Source organism: Cupressus sempervirens, chromosome 2 (genome assembly GCF_028749045.1).
Source record: "Cupressus sempervirens isolate cs-2001-9-10 chromosome 2, ASM2874904v1, whole genome shotgun sequence".
NCBI classification, from domain to species: domain Eukaryota; kingdom Viridiplantae; phylum Streptophyta; class Pinopsida; order Cupressales; family Cupressaceae; genus Cupressus; species Cupressus sempervirens.
This window is the reverse complement of record NC_143119.1, coordinates 556,483,364-556,497,531: the sequence shown is the minus strand read 5'-3', so window position 1 is coordinate 556,497,531 and position 14,168 is coordinate 556,483,364. Positions and strand designations below refer to the sequence as shown.

The window sequence follows — 14,168 nt, the reverse complement described above, 5'->3', positions numbered from 1 at the left end:
TGAATTCAAATCCCATCTAGCTGCCATAGACACTCCAAATGCTGAGCCATTGTTACCATGCCATCCTACTCGAACTCCTAGATGATCAAGGTCGACATTGTGTCTGCTCCTCTCAAGTAAACCTCAAAAAAGGCACTGAGGCAGATGGTATTGTCAAGTCATCCTAACCAAGATGTTGCATCCAAGTCAAGTTGTTCTACCCAATCTCCAAAAGTTGGCCATTTCACTACCTTGGCTCCATGAATTCACATCTCCTAAATGATGACAATATTTTACTCCTCTACTGAACTCATAAAAAATGGGGCCGTGGATGGATGTTTGGTCACATTTTTCAATGATTTGGATTGTGTGTCGTGTCACAAGTGAATGGGTTGTCACGATCGGTCTACCTTCTGGGTGTGCACTGGCCCTCACGTCCCTTCTGCTGGTGGCGTGTTCTTGGCCTTAATTGGCTGTGTCATGGTCCTGGTGCCATTACTTTGAAAAAATTAGAGTGCTCAAAGCAAGCCTACACTCTGAATACATTAGCATGGAATAACACAATAGGAGTCTAGTCCTATTCCGTTGGCCTTAAGGACAAGAGTAATGATTAATAGGGACTGTCAGGGGCATTCGTATTTCATTTTCAGAGGTGAAATTCTTGGATTTATGGAAGATGAACCACTACAAAATCATTTTCCAAGGATGTTTTCATTAATCAAGAAAGAAATTTGGGGGCTCGAAGATGATCAGATACCATCCTAGTCTCAACCATAAACGATGCCGACCAAGGATCGGAGAATGTTGCTCTAAGGACTCTGCAAGCACCTTCTGAGAAATTAGAGTGTTTGGGTTCCAGGGGGAGTATGGTTGCAAGGCTGAAACTTAAAGGAATTGATGAAAGGGCACCACTAGGAGTGGAGCTTATGGCTTAATTTGACTCAACATGGGGAAACTTACCAGGTCCAAACATAGTAAGGATTGACAGATTGAGAGCTCTTTCTTGATTCTATGGGTGGTGGTGCATGGCTGTTATTAGTTGGTGAAGTGATTTGTCTAGTTAATTCTGTTAATGAATGAGAACTCAACCTACTAACTAGCTACATGGAGGTTCCCCTTCGTGGCCAGCTTCTTAGAGGGACTATGGCCTCCTAGGCCATGAGAGTTTGAGGCAATAACAGGTCTGTGATGCCCTTAGATGTTCTGGGCCGCACACACACTACACTGATATAGCTAATGAGTTTCTCTCCCTAGCCCAAAAGGTTTGGGAAATCTTGCCAAATTGCATCATGATGGGGATAGACCATTGCAATTATTGATCTTCAATGAGGAATTCCTAGTAAGCATGAGTCATCTGCTCATGTTGACTACATCCCTGCCCTTTATACACACTGCACATCGCTCCTACTGATTGAATGATCCGATGAAGTGTTCAGATTGTGGCGATGATGACAGTTCCTATCAGCATCATCACGATAAGTTCATTGAACCTTATCATTTAGAGGAAGGAGAAGTCATAACAAGGTTACTGTAGGTGAACCTGTAGTAGGATCATTGTCAGTTTGAGACCCTAAATCGTGTAGGGGATGGAGCTAGCCTCCTCCCTGCCCCCAAAATCTTAGCGACGTGCGGACACTTGGGCCTTGCAGCGATGTGCTAGATGGCCAAGCTATGGGTCCAGCACTGTCAAGGTCTAGGGTCACATCGAATGCTATGATCAAAAGCGTGGATTCCCCATGGGGCAAAGAAGAGACTCAGATGCAATCTAGATTAGGATCGGTGCCTTCGAATGATGTCTGTGTCAGAGCGAGAGGTCTTTGCTTGGTTGCAATTTAGAGGGGGTCTGGGCCTCATCCCCTATTGAGATTTTATGGTCTAATTGTGTGTGTGGCATTGTGCCAAGGATCCGTCATTTTGACGGTGACAAGTCAGGACTGACAAAATCCCCTGTTTCCTTGCCTAGGTGTGTTGACTCATCACTTGGAGCATTCTATGTTTAGGATGGGTGCACTCACATGATTTTTGAGGTAGGGCCTAGTCTGCTAACACAACTCTCCCATGCGTCGACTCCCACCTTTGCGAGGTGATGGGGTAGGGACACACCACAACGTTCCTCGTCGCACCCATTAGGTGCTTAGGGTTCGGGATGTGTCAACACCAACACATGATTGCATCAGGCACCTTAGAAATCCAAAGAATGAAGCATGTGATCCAGCGCCTTGCGTGCTTGGGTCGCTGAAAGACAAAAACATAACAAAATCATGACTCTCAGCAATGGATATCTCAGCTCTCACCACGATGAAGAATGTAGCAAAATGTGATACTTAGTGTGAATTGCAGAATCCCGTGAATCATGAAGTCTTTGAAAGATAAAATGAGCACGAGGTCCGTCAATCTGTCATGACAAACAGTGGCTCGCAAAGGTTGGCATTGGTTTGTGCTGATCGAACGATTCCTCACGAGGAACTTTATTCTAGGCTTAGTGGCCTACCGTAGTGCGGGCATACTACATCTCTACCGCATCCCCAAGTTAGGCATGAATACCTGCTAAGCTTAAGTATATCAATAAGTGGATGAAAAGAAGCTTAACAAGATTCCCCTAGTAACGGTGAGCGAACCGAGAAGAGCCCAGCATGAAAATTGATGACTGTGCCTATCAAATTGTAGTTTGTAGAAGTGTCCTCAGTGATGGACCAGGACCAAGTCCCCTGGAAGGGGGCGTCAGAGAGGGTGAGAGCCCCGTCAAGCCTAGACCCTGTCGCACCATGAGGTGCTGTCGACGAGTCAGGTTGTTTGGGAATGCAGCCCTAATCAAGTGGTAAATTCTGTCCAAGGCTAAATATGAGTGAGAGACCGATAGAGAACAAGTACTGTGAGGGAAAGATGAAAAGGACTTTGAAAAGAGAGTTAAAGAGTGCTTGAAATTGCCAGGAGGGAAGCGAATGGAGGCCAGTGATGTGCCCTAGTCGGATGCAAAATGGTGTGAGCTGGTTCGCCGCTCAGTTTGGGGGACATTCCAGCACGGGTTGTCATGGTGGCACAAGCGTGACATTCTGGTCACACAAATACTTCCATCACGGTGGTTGAGGAGTGAAGTGCACACCTTTACTGTGGGCTCTCAGGGACTTGTGTGCTCGTGGCGCTAGCCAGTGAGCTGTCCATTTGACCCATCTTGAAACATGGACCAAGGAGTCTAACATGTGTACGAGTTGGCGGGTTGGGAAAATCCGCGAGGCATAAGGAAGCTGACTGGCAAGATCCCCTCTCAGGGGGTGCACCACCAACCAACCCTGATCTTCTGTGAAGGGTTCGAGTGCGAGCACACTTGTTGGGACCTGAAAGATGGTGAACTATGCCTAAGCAGAGCAAAGCTAGAGGAAACTCTAGTGGAGGCCTGCAGTGATACTAACATGCAAATCATTCATCTGACTTGGGTATAGGGGCGAAAGACTAATTAAATCGTCTAGTAGTTGGTTTCCTCCGAAGTTTCCCTCAGGATAGCTAGAGCTCACGTGCGAGTTTTATTGAGTAAAGAAAATGATTAGAGGCATCAGGGGTGTAACGTCCTCGACCTATTCTCAAAATTTAAATAGGTAAGTTGCTGCAGCTGCTCTATTGAGCTGCACCACAAAATCATGAGCTCTAAGTGGGCCATTTTACGTAAGAAAAACTAGCGATGCAGGATGAACTGAAAGCTAAGTTATGGTGCCAAATTGCATGCTAACCTAGATCCCACAAAGGGTGTTAGTTGATTAAGATAGCAAGACGGTGGTCATGGAAGTCAAAATATGCTAAGGAGTGTGTAACAACTCACCTGCTGAATCAACTAGCCCCAAAAATGGATGGCACTAAAGTGCACAACCTATACTGAGCCATCAGGGAAAGTGCTTGGCTCCGATGAGTAGGAGGATGTGGGGGTTGTTGCGAAACCTTGGGCATGAGCCTGGGTGGACCGGCCCCCGGTGCAGATCTTAGTGGTAGTAACAAATATTCAAATGAGAACTTTGAAGACTGAAGTGGGGAAAGGTTCCATGTGAACAACACTTGGACATGGGTTAGTTGATCCTAAGAGATGGGGAAACCATGCTAGATGGGGTGCATATCTCTCTCTAGCTGCATCGCGACCTGCAGTAGGGGTACTCTTGCACTCCCAGGGGCTTGTGTCATTGGCCATCTCTGATCAGTGCATTAGCCATTTGGAGAAACCTTGGATATTAATTTCAAGAAATTGGCGAGAAGAATCTTTTACAGATGACTTAAATAAGTGATGAGGTATTGTAAGTGGCAGAGTGGCCTTGCTGCCATGATCCACTGAGATTTAGCCCTCTGTCACCTCGATTCGTAAAACCTTTTTTGACTCTGAGGCAGGTGGGGTTTGTAATTTGCGTGAGGGCAAGAAAATCTTCCAAGTGCCAAATTCTGGGTGGGTGGGGTTTGCAATTTTATTTATTTTTTGCAAGGTAGTAACAAATCATCTCTTAGGTGGCAAATTCCCTACGGGTGGGGTTTGTAATTTGTGCGAGTGCGGGAAAATCTTCCAAGTCCCAAATTTTGGGCAGGTGGGATTTGCAATTTTCGCGAGGGCAGGAAACTCTCCCAAGTGCCAAATTCTTGATGGGGGTTTGTAATTTTTGCCAGGGTGCAAAAATCTCCCAAGTGCCAAATTTTGAGCAAGTGGGGTTTTGTGATAATTTTCGCGAGGGCAAAGAAATCTCCCGAGTGCCAAATTCTTGGCGGATGGAGTTTTCTAAAAATTTCCGTGAGAGCAAAAAAATATCCCAAGTGCCAAATTCTTGGTGAGTGGGGTTTGTAATTTGTGTGAGGGTGAGAAAATCTTCCAAGTGCCAAATTTTGAGTGTGTGGGGTTTGCAATTTTGACAAGGGCGAAAAAATCTCCCAAGTACCAAATTCCCAGCGGGTGGGGTTTGTAATTTCTGTCAGGGCAGAAAAATCTCCCATGTGCCACATTTTGGGTAGGTGGGGTTTTGTAAAACTTTTCACGAGGGCAAAAAATCTCCCAAGTGCCAAATTTTGGGCGAGAGGGGTTTGCAATTTCTGTGAGGGCGAAAAAAATCTCCCAAGTGCCAAATTCTCGGCGGGTAGGGTTTGCAATTTTCACGAGGGCATAAAAATCTCCCAGGTGTTAAATTCTTGGTAGGTGGGGGTTGTAATTTCTGCCAGGGTGGAAAAATCTCCCGAGTGCCAAATTTTGGGTGGGAGGGAGGGGTTTTGTAGAAATTTTTGCTAGGGTAGAAAAATCTCTCGAGTGACAAATTTCGGGCAAGTGAGGTTTTGTAAAATTTCCACGAGGGGGAAAAAAATCTCTCGAGTCTGAAATTTCAAGCTGGTGGGGTTTGCGATTTTTGAAAGGGCAAAAAAATCTCCCAAGTCCCAAATTCCCGGTGGGTGGGGTTTTGTGATTTTCGCAAGTGCAAAAAAATCTCTTGAGTGCCAAACTTTCCTTGAGGGTGAAAATGTCTTCAAAGTGCAATTTCCATGTGGGTCGGGTTCGTAATCAGTGCAATTTTGGGCAGGTCGTGTTTGCAATTTTTGTGAGGGTAGAAAAATCTTCCAAGTCCAAATTCTGGGTGGGTGGGGTTTCATAATTTCCAAGTGCCAAATTTCGAGCAGGTGGGGTTTGTAAATTTTTGTGAGGGCAAAAAAATCTTTCGACTGCAAATTCTAGGTGGGTCCTCGGGTTTTGTAATTTTTGCGAGGGTAGACGACTCATGTACGTGATCTGAATTTTTTACACAACCCATGTCATTGTGCTTGACTTGATTCTAAGTTCCCTGAGTCATGTACGTGGTCCAAAAGAGGTCAACTTTTTTTTTGGTTAATGCCCAAAGCTTTCAACTCGAACCGTGTTGACAACCCCAACACGAATCGCCCTAACTACTCGAACCCTGACTCAAATTGTGTCGAGGCTTAACTACCTCCATTTTTTTCACATGACTCATGTCATCGTGCTCGACATGATTCTAAGTGTGCTGAGTCATGTGCATGATCCAAAGGCGGTCAACTTTTTTTTTGGATTAACGCCCAAAGTTTTCCACCCAAATTGTGTCGGCAACCCCGACTCGTATCGCCTCAAGCCTTAACCGCCTCCAATTTTTTTTCAAGACTCATGTCACTGTGCTCGACTTGGTGCCTCGAGTCATGTATGTGATCCAAAAGTGTTAACTTCTTCCTTCTTTGGTTAACACCCAAATATTTCAACCTAAATCGTGTTAGCAACCCCGACTCAAATCGCCTCGAGCTTTAATCACCTGCAATTTTTTCAAACCACTCATGTCACCATGCTTGACTTGATTCTATGTGCCTCTAGTCATGTATGTGATCCAAAAGCAATTAAATCTTTTTTTGGCTAACGGCCAAAGTTTTCAAATTGATTCAGCTACCCTGACTCGAGTTGCCTCTAGCCTTAACCAACTCCATTTTTTTTTCACACGACTCATGTAACTACACTCGCCTTGATTCTGAGTGGCCCGAGTCACTTACATGATCCAAAATTGAGTAACTTTTTCTTTTTTTTTTGTCATGTCCCAAAGTTTTGAACTCTAATAGAGTTAGGTACCCCGACTCTAGTCGTCTCCAATTTTTTTGCACGACTCATGTCACTGTGCTCGACTTGATTCTAAGTGCCTTGAGCCATGTACGTGATCCAAAAGTAGTTAACTTTTTCTTTTTGGTTAACGCCCAAAGTTTTCAACCCAACCTGCCTTGGCAACCTCGACTCAAAGTGCCTCAAGCCTTAATGGCCTCCAATGTTTTTGCACAACTCATGCCACCGTCGACTTTTCCCTCGAATCATGTCACCTAGGGGACCTCAATGCTATGTGACCCGAGCCCTATGCGCGATCCAAAACTGGTTAACATTTTTTTTGAACTCCCAAAATTTAATTCTTTTTTTTCCTTATGGGGCCTACCATGATCTCTTTTTATAAAGAAAATTCTCAAATTAGATTGTTTCGGCTACCCTACCTCAAATCTGGCTAGCTAGGCGTAACACCTCGAGTCGGCTCAACAATATGTGAATTGAAACCTGCGCGTGATCCAAAAGTAGGTAACTTGTTTTTTTTTTTTGTAATTCCCAAAATTTAGCACTTTTCACTATACAGGGCCTCCCATGATTTTTTTTCCCTTGTCGACCCACTGTGGTGACCTAGTCGGGTCAGCTGAGGCTGAGGTGACAAAGATGGGTTGACCCAAGTTGGGTCAACCTAGGCGTGCGATCCTAGTTGGGGATAGCAAGTCGATTCTATAAGTTTGCTTGCCAATTTTTCTAGCTAGGTCAGCTCACCAAGTCATCTGACCATGTGGTCTTTGCCAAATCAAGAATTGACTCTTTAAGTTTTCTCATAGCTCGTCAAGCTAGCTCACCAAGATGACTTATCATCTCGCCTCACCAGGTTGCCCCACCAGGTAGCCTCTTCTTTAAGACCGCTCACCATGTTAGCTCCCCAAGTCAGCTCACCAAGTCAACTATTCAGGTTGCCTCACAAAGTTGACTCATCAAGTTTGCTCACCAAGTTAGCTCCCTAAGTCGGCTCACCAAGTTGACTCACCTAGTCATTTTACCACATTGCCCTAGCAAGTGTGCTCACCAAGTTTCCCCACTGAGTTGCTTCTCTAAGCCCACTCACCATGTTAGCTCACCAAGTCAGTTGTTCAAGTACGTTGCCAAGTCAACTCTTTAAGTTTGCTCACTAGGTCAGCCCACCCAAGTCGGCTCTTTAAGTTCACTCACTAGGTCAGCCTGCCCAAGTTGCATCAGTGAGCTAACTCGTTGAGTCACCTTGTGAAGTTGACTCTTTAAGTGTGCTCACCAAGTCAGCTCACCAAGTTGACTCACCATCTCACCTCAATAAGTTGGCTTGTTGAGTTACCCCACCAAGTCACCTCTTTAAGCTCGCTCACCATGTTAGCTTGTCAGGTCGGCTCACCAATTTGACTAATCAAGTAGGCCCACTAAGCTGCCTCAAGGAGCTAACTCAATGAGTCACCTCACCATGTTGACTCTTTGAGCCTGCTCACCAGGTCCCCTCACCAAGTCGACTCAAGTACATTGCCAAGTTGACTCTTTAAGTTTGCTCGCCAGGTGGACTCACCAAGTTAGCTCACCATGTCATCTCAACAAACCAACTTGTCGAGTCGCCTCACCATGTTGGCTCTCTAATTCCACTCACCAAGTTGTCCCACCAACTCACCATATTAGGCCCACTCACTACGTTGGTTCACTAGGTTGGCTCCCCATGTCAGCTCGCCAAGCCAACAATTCAAGCACGCTCACCAAGTCTACCCCTAGGTCATCTCCCCAGGTCAACTCACAAGGTGTACTTGCAAAGTTTCCTTAATGAGTTTACTATTCAAGTTTTCTCACCAAGTTGACTCCCTAATTTGGCTCGCCAAGTCAGCTCACCAAGTTTTCTTGCCAGGTCACCTCCCCAATTCAGCTCACCATGTCATCTAAATGAACAAACTCACTAAGTCACCTCACCAAGTTGGCTCTTTAATTCCACTCGCCAAGTTGCCCCACCAACTCACCTCGTTAAGCCCACTCGCCATGTTAGCTTGCCAAGTCGATAATTCCAGCGTACTCACCAAGCTGACTCTTGCATTTTTCTCACCAAGTGGGTTTCACCTTGCCAGGTCAACCCCACCAAGTCACCTCAATGAGTTGACTTTCTAAGTCTACTCACCAAGTTAGCTCAAGCATAAGTGTTGAGAAGTTATTGCAGATTTTCGATGGAAAAATATGCTAAAAAACTTCAGGCTGACCATTGGAGGCCTTAGAGTGCCCGAATGAGGTTCAAAAAATTGAGGGAAGGGTTATAGTAGCATTCCTGAGCCTATAGATCAGGAGCTAGCATTTCTGAAAAGTGGTTATAATAGCCAATTAGAGCAACGATTTGTGAGGTATGGCCTTCGGAAGTTGGGCTACCAAAATTTCTAAAATAAATTGTCAAAGATGTATTAGGCAGACTTATGTGTATTGTCAAGGTCTTCCAGCCATAGGTATTTAAGTCCGAGCATCTAGAACCTTCCCGATCGGCATACAATTGCCTATTTAAGAAAGGCTTGAACATTGTCTAAGACAACTCTGGGTGATAGTTGGCATCTTGCCTTGCAGACTATTGCAGTGAAGGTGCCCGTGTGGGTTAGCATTTTGTGTTTATGAATTATGCAATTCCACTTTTGTGGTCCAAATTACAAGACCACATTTTGTTCTCACATTTTCTATTATTTCTATGGTTCTATTATAAGTTTATGGTATTAACGAGACCTTCCTGTATCACCTCACCAAGTCACATCTTAAGCCTTGCTCACAATGTCAGCTTTCCAAGTCAGCTCAACAAGTCGACTGTTCAAGCACGCTCACCAAGTCAACACTTTTAGTTCACTCACAAGGTCTTCTCACATGGTAAGCTCATTGAGTCACCCCACCAAGTTGCCTCAATGACCCAACTCATCTAGTTGCCTCACCAAGTTGACTCTTTAAGTCTGCTCACCAAGTCAGCTCGTCAAGTTGCCTCTCCTAAGGGCTGGCGACCAAGGGTTGGATAGCTTTTCTCACTGGGTTACCTCACCAAGTGGGGTCACCAGGTCACCCCACCAAGTAGTGTCAACAAGTTGACTCTTTCAGTTTTCTCGAAAAGTTGGCTCACCAAGTCGGCCTACCATCTTGCCTCGCCAACTTTCCCAACCAAGTTGCCTTTTTAAGCTCGCTCACCAATTTGACTCACCAGCTCGGCTCCCCAGGTCGGCGCACCAAGTGCTCTCACCAAGAAAAAATCTTTAAGTTCGATCATCAAGTCACCACATGAGGTTGGCGCACAAAGTTGACTCTTTAAGTTCATTCATTAAGCCACCCCACAAGGTCGACACACCAAGTACTCTCACCAAGTCAAATCTTTAAGTTCGTTCATGAAGTCACCCAACCAGGTCCGCCCACCAAGTACTCTCACCAAGTTGACTCTCTAAGTCTATTCATCAAGTTACCCAACCAAGTACTCTCACCAAGTCAACTCTTTAGGTCCATTCATCAAGTCACCCCGCCAAGTCGACCCTTTAAGTTCGTTCATCAAGTCACCCCACCAAGTACTCTCACCAAGTCGACTCTTTAAGTCCTTTCATCAAGTCACCCTACTCAGTTGACTCTTTAAGTCTGTTCATCAAGTCACCAAAACAAGTACTCTTAGTAAGTCAACTCTTTAAGTCCCTTCATCAAGTCACCACACCAGGTCGGCCCACCAAGTCAACTCTTTAAGTTCGTTCATCAATTCACCCCGCCAAGTACTCTCACCAAGTTGACTCTTTAAGTCTGCTCATTAAGTTGAGCCACCAAGTACTCTCACCAAGTTGACTCTTTGAGTCTGTTCATCAAGTCACCCCACCAAGTACTCTGACCAAGTTGATTCTTCAAGTGCATTCATCAAGTCACCCCACCAAGTACTCTCACCAAGTTGACTCTTTAAGTCTGTTCATCAAGTCACCCCACTAAGTACTCTCACCAAGTCAACTCTTTAGGTCCATTCACCAAGTCACCCTACCAAGTCGACCCCTTAAGTCCATTCATCAAGTCACCCCACCAAGTACTCTCTCCAATTTGACTCTTTAAGTCCTTTCGTCAACTCACCACACCAAGTCGACTCTTTAAGTACGTTCATCAAGTCTCCAAAACAAGTAGTCTCACCAAGTTGATTGTTTATGTCCATTCATCAAGTCACTCCACCAGGTCAACCCACAAAGTCAAATCTTTAAGTCCGTTCATCAGTTCACCCTACCAAGTACTCTCACCAAGTCAACTTTTTAGGTCCATTCATCAAGTAACCCCGCCAAGTCGACCCTTTAAGTCTGTTCATCAAGTCGCCCCACCAAGTACTCTCACCAAGTTGACTCTTTAAGTCCTTTCATCAAGTCACCCCAACAAGTTGACTCTTCAAGTCCATTCATCAAGTCACTAGAACAAGTACTCTAACCAAGTTGAATCTTTAACTCTGTTCATCAAGTCACCCCAGTAGGTCAGCCCACCAAGTACTCCCACCAAGCTGACTCTTTAAGTCCATTCATCAGTTCACCCCACCAAGTACTCTCACCAAGTTGACTATTTAAGTCTGCTCATCAAGTCAAGCCACCAAATACTCTAACCAAGTCGACTCTTTGAGTCCGTTCATCAGGTCACTCCACCAAGTACTCTAACCAAGTCAATTCTTCAAGTGTGTTCATAAATTCACCCCACCAAGTACTCTCACCAAGTCGACTCTTTAAGTCTGTTCATCAAGTCACCCCACCAAGTACTCTCACCAAGTCAACTCTTTAGGTCTGTTCAGCAAGTCACCCCCCCAAGTCAACCCTTTAAGTCCATTCATCAAGTCACCCCACCAAGTACTCTCACCAAGTTGACTCTTTAAGTCCTTTAATCAACTCACCCCACCAAGTTGACTCTTTAAGTCCATTCATCAAGTCTCTAGAATAAGTACTCTCACCAAGTCAACTGTTTATGTCCATTCATCAAGTCACCCCATTAGGTTGGCCCACCAAGTCGACTAAGTCAACTCTTTAAGTCCGTTCATCAGTTCACCCTGCCAAGTACTCTCACCAAGTGGACTCTTTAAGTCTGCTCATCAAGTCGAGGCACCAAGTACTCTCACCAAGTTGAATCTTTGAGTTCGTTCATCAAGTCACCCTACCAAGTACTCTAACCAAGTCGATTCTTTAAGTGCATTCATCAAGTTACCCCAACAAGTACTCTCACCAAGTCGACTCTTTAAGTCCATTCATCAAGTCACCCCACCATATCGGCCCACCAAGTACTCCCACAAAGTTGACTCTTTAAGTCCGTTCATCAGTTCAACCCACCAAGTTCTCTCACCAAGTTGACTCTTTAAGTCTTCTCATCAAGTCAAGCCACCGAGTACTCTCACCAAGTTGACTCTTTGAGTCCGTTCATCAAGTCACCCTACCAAGTACTCTAACCAAGTCGATTCTTCAAGTGCGTTCATCAAGTCACCGCACCAAGTACTCTCACCAAGTCAACTCTTTAAGTTTGTTCATCAAGTCACCCAACCAAGTACTCTCACCAAGTCAACTCTTTAGGTCCGTTCACCAAGTCACCCTTCCAAGTCGACCCTTTAAGTCCATTCATCAAGTCACCCCAACAAGTACTCTCACCAATTTGAGACTTTAAGTCCTTTCATCAACTCACCCCACCAAGTCGACTCTTTAAGTCCGTTCATCAAGTCTCCAGAACAAGTACTCTCACCAAGTTGACTCTTTAAGTCTGTTCATCAAGTCACCCCACCAAGTAGTCTCACCAAGTCAACTCTTTAGGTCTTTTTAGAAAGTCACCCCCCCAAGTCAACCCTTTAATTCCATTCATCAAGTCACCCCACCAAGTACTCTCACCAAGTTGACTCTTTAAGTCCTTTAATCAACTCACCCCACCAAGTCGACTCTTTAAGTTTGGTCATTAGTTCACCCTGCCAAGTACTCTCACCAAGTGGACTCTTTGAGTCCTCTCATCAAGTTGAGCCACCAAGTACTCTCACCAAGTTGACTCTTTGGGTTCGTTCATCAAGTCACCCCACCAATTACTCTAACCAAGTCAATTCTTCAAGTCCATTCATCAAGTCACCCCAACAAGTACTCTCACCAAGTCGACTCTTTAAGTCCATTCATCAAGTCACCCCACCAGGTCAGCCCACCAAGTACTCCCACCAAGTCAACTCTTTAAGTCCATTAATTAGTTCACCCCACCAAGTACTCTCACCAAGTTGACTCTTTAAGTCTACTCATCAAGTCAAGCCACCAAGTACTCTCACCAAGTTGACTCTTTGAGTCTGTTCATCAAGTCACCCCACCAAGTACTCTAACCAAGTTGATTCTTCAAGTGCATTCATCAAGTCACCCCACCAAGTACTCTCACCAAGTTGACTCTTTAAGTCTATTCATCAAGTCACCCCACCAAGTACTCTCACTAAGTCAACTCTTTAGGTTCGTTCATCAAGTCAACCCACCAAGTTGACCCTTTAAGTTTGTTCATCAAGTCGCCCCACCAAGTACTCTCACCAAGTTGACTCTTTATGTCCTTTCATCAAGTCACCCCACCAAGTTGACTCTTTAAGTCTATTCATCAAGTCACCAGAACAAGTACTCTAACCAAGTTAACTCTTTATGTCCCTTCATCAAGTCACCCCGCTAGGTCGACCCACCAAGTACTCCCACCAAGTCGACTCTTTAAGTTTGTTCATCAGTTCACCCTGCCAAGTACTCTCACCAAGTTGACTCTTTAAGTCTTCTCATCAAGTCGAGCCACCAAATACTCTCACCAAGTGGACTCTTTGAGTTCGTTCATGAAGTCACCCCACAAAGTACTCTTACCAAGTCGATTCTTCAAGTGCGTTCATCAAGTCAGCCCACCAAGTACTCTCACCAAGTTGACTCTTTAAGTTTGTTCATCATGTCACACCACCAAGTACTCTCACCAAGTCAACTCTTTATGTCCATTCAGCAAGTCACCCCGCCAAGTCGACCCTTTAAGTCTATTCATCAAGTCACCCAACCAAGTACTCTCACCAAGTTGACTCTTTAAGTCCTTTCATCAACTCACCCCACCAAGTTGACTCTTTAAGTCCATTCATAAGTTCACCCTACCAACTACTCTCACCAAGTGGACTCCTTAAGTCTACTCATCAAGTCGAGCCACCAAGTACTCTCACCAAGTCGACTCTTTGATTCCATTCATCAAGTCACCCCACCAAGTACTCTAACCAAGTCGATTCTTCAAGTGCATTCATCAAGTCACCCCAATAAGTACTCTCATCAAGTCGACTCTTTAAGTCTATTCATCAAGTCACCCCACCAGGTCAACTCTTTAGGTTTGTTCAATAAGTCACCCCACCAAGTCGACCCTTCAAGTGCATTCATCAAGTCACCCCACCAAGTACTCTCACCAAGTCAACTCTTTAGGTCCATTCATCATGTCACCCCACCAAGTACTCTCACCAAGTCGACTCTTTAAGTCTGTTTATAAGGTCACCCCACCAAGTCAACTCTTTGGGTACGTTCATCAAGTCACCTTGGCAAGTCGACCCTTTAAGTTTGTTCATCAAGTCACCCTGTAAAGTACTCTCACCAAGTTGACTCTTTAGGTCATTTCATCAAGTCACCCCACCAAGTCGAATCTT

The 14,168-nt window shown here is 45.0% G+C and overlaps 3 pseudogenes; all 3 read left to right on the top strand.

The window, feature by feature from the left end:
- The first annotated feature begins 297 nt into the window (after positions 1-297).
- On the top strand, positions 298-1,536 carry LOC149573804 (18S ribosomal RNA; annotated as a pseudogene).
- A 706-nt stretch (positions 1,537-2,242) lies between these two features.
- LOC149573803 (5.8S ribosomal RNA) lies at positions 2,243-2,395 on the top strand (annotated as a pseudogene).
- Positions 2,396-2,499: 104 nt separating this feature from the next.
- Positions 2,500-4,322, top strand: LOC149573802 (25S ribosomal RNA; annotated as a pseudogene).
- The last annotated feature ends 9,846 nt before the right edge of the window (positions 4,323-14,168 follow it).